This window comes from Cololabis saira, unplaced genomic scaffold (assembly GCF_033807715.1).
Source record: "Cololabis saira isolate AMF1-May2022 unplaced genomic scaffold, fColSai1.1 scf559, whole genome shotgun sequence".
Classification (NCBI taxonomy): domain Eukaryota; kingdom Metazoa; phylum Chordata; class Actinopteri; order Beloniformes; family Belonidae; genus Cololabis; species Cololabis saira.
This window is the reverse complement of record NW_026906723.1, coordinates 1-3935: the sequence shown is the minus strand read 5'-3', so window position 1 is coordinate 3935 and position 3935 is coordinate 1. Positions and strand designations below refer to the sequence as shown.

At 37.8% G+C, this 3935-nt stretch overlaps 1 long non-coding RNA gene across 1 annotated transcript; it reads left to right on the top strand.

The window, feature by feature from the left end:
* Positions 1 to 10: 10 nt before the first annotated feature.
* LOC133440326 (uncharacterized) lies at positions 11 to 2856 on the top strand. Its single transcript, XR_009782338.1, has 4 exons — positions 11 to 479; positions 837 to 911; positions 2543 to 2605; positions 2747 to 2856. It is a non-coding gene; the product is annotated as an uncharacterized LOC133440326 (long non-coding RNA).
* The last annotated feature ends 1079 nt before the right edge of the window (positions 2857 to 3935 follow it).

Genomic DNA, 3935 nt, shown 5'->3' with positions numbered 1-3935 from the left:
TTTGGCTGGTGCGCGACAGAGCATAAAGGTCACGGGATAGGTTATTGCAAAATTTCCTATTTTATGGTTTAGCATAAAAATGCTAAAAGGGGTGGAATGTAATGGAAAATTTTGGTATAACACTGTCTGTTGCCTGTTTTCATTCCTATGCCGAGGTCATGTTCCTTTGACACAGTGGCCTGGCATGGTTGCCAGGGTGATGGGTGATGTTTTGTCTTTTCCAGCTCCAGAGTATAAAATAACCTGTCTATAATCTTCTTCAGCGCACTCAGGACTGTCGGTTCATGTGACCGGTTGGACTGTGTGGCTCCGTTCAATTGAATGTTTGTCCTCTTTTCATTAAATCTTCGAAAGACAGCTGAGGTGTCCTGACATTCTTTTTGAACAACAATTTTTGCCACCACAACCACGAAGATGCTGCTGTCCCGTCAGACAGCAACTGTAAATCAAAGCTGACCAGGACCCACACGGGGAAGAAGGTATTTTCTTACAGCACTTGCAGGAAAGAGTTCAGTAAAAGTAGTAATTTAATGGATCACATGAAGATCCACACTGGTGAAAGGCCGTACCTGTGCAACACCTGCGGAAAAATCTTTACTGAATCATCAGCTCTTAAACGGCACATAACCACGCACATAAACATTATTTTGGGAAGATTCTAGGTTTCAAAGACTGTAATAATTTTCCTTGTTGACTAATTAAGAAACATTTTGAGTGGATTTCTTTCCCTCAAAACACTCAGAAACACAGCCATGAAACCTTTTGCATAATGTTACACAGGGAACAACCTGCCATCAAGACATTTATGAAAATATCTATATTTTTCCGTTTTGCAGGTTTCTACTGAGGAAATGCCTCCAGAAGATTCTGGTGTTACAAAGTCTTCCTCCACAATTGAAGATTTGGAACAGGTATATATTGATACTTTTAATAAACATTGTACATTATCTGAGTATGAAATACTATTTTCTGAATGAATAGCAGCGGGGTGCAAAAAAGATTACTGTAGGTTTTAATCTTAACTCGCACACTGTGCTCGTAAATTATTTCTTCCAGTTGGCACATTTCCATTTTTAGGAGCAAGTGAAATTCTCGCTCTGTAGAGCCCTGCAGTAACGTCACATTGGACGACCAAAACAGCCAAATCACTGACCAAGTGCAACACTATTAAAATATGCTCCGTTATCTCCATAGTAAAGCAATACCAGAATAATATGGAATATATCATATATATATATATCTATCTATCTATATATCATTCAAAAAGGTGTACTTGAAAACAGGGTTTTGTTTCTGTAACTCACATTTGTTTGTATCTGTAACCGTAGTTTTGTAAACTTGTACATAGTAGTAGCCAGAGGTGTCAAGTAACAAAGTACAAATACTTCGTTACTTTACTTAAGTAGAAATTTTGATTATCTATACTTCACTGGAGTAATTATTTTTCAGACGACTTTTTACTTTTACTCCTTACATTTTCACGCAATTATCTGTACTTTTTACTGCTTACATTTTAAAAACAGCCTTGTTACTCTATTTCATTTCGGCCTTTAAAAATAAAAACTATCCAGTTAAATTGCTCCATCCGGATAGAGTGAATTTGGTTGTGGTTGTTTCAGATGTTCTTGTCCAGTTTTGTTCTTACATCCGTTCCCTCAGATTCCTGCAACTAAACTTGGATGTACATTCCAATAAAGGTTAGGATAAATGATAACATGAACATGAACGTTTGACTTTTTGCACCATTACAATACTTATAGGCAACTAGTCATCATATCTCCTGCTCTCTGAAACACATGTTAATGCTCAATAGTCACATATATGGTTCTTTAATATATTTACATTATTCTAAGGTGCATTAATTTTCAAAGGCTTTTGTCCTTAATGGCTTTTTTCCCCCTTACATTACTTTTACTTTTATACTTTAAGTAGAATTGAAAATAGTACTTTTATACTTTTACTCGAGTAAAAAACTTGAGATGATACTTCAACTTCTACAGGAGTATTTTTAAGCTCTAGTATCTATACTTCTACCTGAGTAATGAATGTGAATACTTTTGACAGCTCTGGTAGTAGCGATTAAATATTTAGCTGTATGAAAGTGAGCTTGCAAGTGTCTGAATGCACAGACTTGTAAAACGGAGTTTGCACACATGTAGAAGTTTACGAAACTAAGCTTACAGATAAATGCTTGTACTTAAAAGTTTGCAAAACTATAGTTACAGGTACAAACATGAATGTACAGCTTTACAAAACTATGGTTACAGATACAAAACCCTGTTTTCAAGCACTCCTTTCTGAATGATACAATATTCCATAAAAAAGGTGCAACCAAATCATGTGCTGGTGCAACCAACTTTCTCAGTTGTCGCACCAGTGGACGAGTTAGTCTGGAGCCTGTGCAAGATATTTTTGACAGACCTTCTAAAGCTGTAATTGCACACTTATTTTTATCCTGTCACTTAACTTAAACTTAAACAAATGAACACAGGCAGACCACGGTGTTAATTTTGAACACGTCTGCTCTTGTTCTCTATCTTAGATGGACACGGAGAATCAGTTCTGCAGTCCAACTGAAATGGAGACAGTTGTCAACAGTGAGAGGGTAAGTTGAATGTAATGTAGACATTTGATGGAAAGTTGTTTGTTTTTAAATACTTTTAAGATAAATACATATGATTCTGAAATGTCTTGCTGCTCAAACTGTCTGGTAACAATAAATGTTACAATAAAAACATTCCAACAGTGTCAGAAACATAGCCTGGTGTGTGCAACTGTCTCCCCCTTGGACAAGTGTCTCCAGTGTGTGGGACCTGTGTCCTCCCTCAAGTGGCTTGGCTATAAATGCAGAGGTGAGATATTAAATGAATTAGCACTGTCTGGTGAAAGGTAGTAGGTGTATGTGCTGTGTTCTGTGGTACGATTAACCACTCTATTAACACCTATGGAGAATGATCCTGGTACAGCATAGGCTACTGTACCTACTATTGTTTCAGTTTAACTATGGTGTCATTATGAAATTGAAGACAGCTACCGTACTTTATTAGAGTGAGATTGATTGCAGTGCGTGTCATATATGTCATCTAATTCAGATTACATAAAGATGTTTCATTCTGCCTTATTGGCACTGACCAGTTCTGCGAGGGTCGTACTGTAGGTTTTCCTCAATCCACCTTGTTCTCCACTTGGATGTGCGAACATTTACATCAATAAGTGTCAGTCAGTACGTTTACATGCAGCAAAGAGATGGGATTTCTGATCGTATCAGATAACGACATGCAGAAGACCGGATCACTGGTCTGAGTTTACATGCTGTTCAGAGATCGGATAAATGGCCAGAGCATGTCTGACTCCGTGACGCTAGGTGGCGCTGTAACCATGGTAACCATTTCAACAAAGAGCCACCTCCGGTTGACCTCCACTTAACAACAACAAGAAAAGACGTCGTACGACGACCGGGTCTGATTTGTTGTTCCGAGTTTGTTCCCTTTGCTGCCACTAACCTTGCGAGAGGTGCAAAAGGCACAATAACCCTTTTTAAAAATTATTATATTATAAAATGGGAAATTTACCGGAAAATACTAATACGGGAGGACGGCGGGAAAGAGGAGTAAAATACGGTAGTTTCCCAGCAAAAACGGGAGACTGGACTTGAGTGGAAACAAGTCACAAGTTTTCTACTGGACAATTGTGTCGTTATTAGGGAAAGAGGACTGGACTTGAGACACAAGTTAGGAGGGCCAGCCAGGTTCTTTCCTCTCTCTTATTGTTCAACTGTTGCACTGTAGGTGTTTGGAAAATAAAAAATAAATAAATAGTGGAAGTGATATATATGTAAATATTGTCCTTTACTGAATTAAATGGTTGCTAATCAATAATTCCGCCAATTAATTAGCCTGCCTGAGTTTTACCTGCCCTTATAATCAGTACTTGAG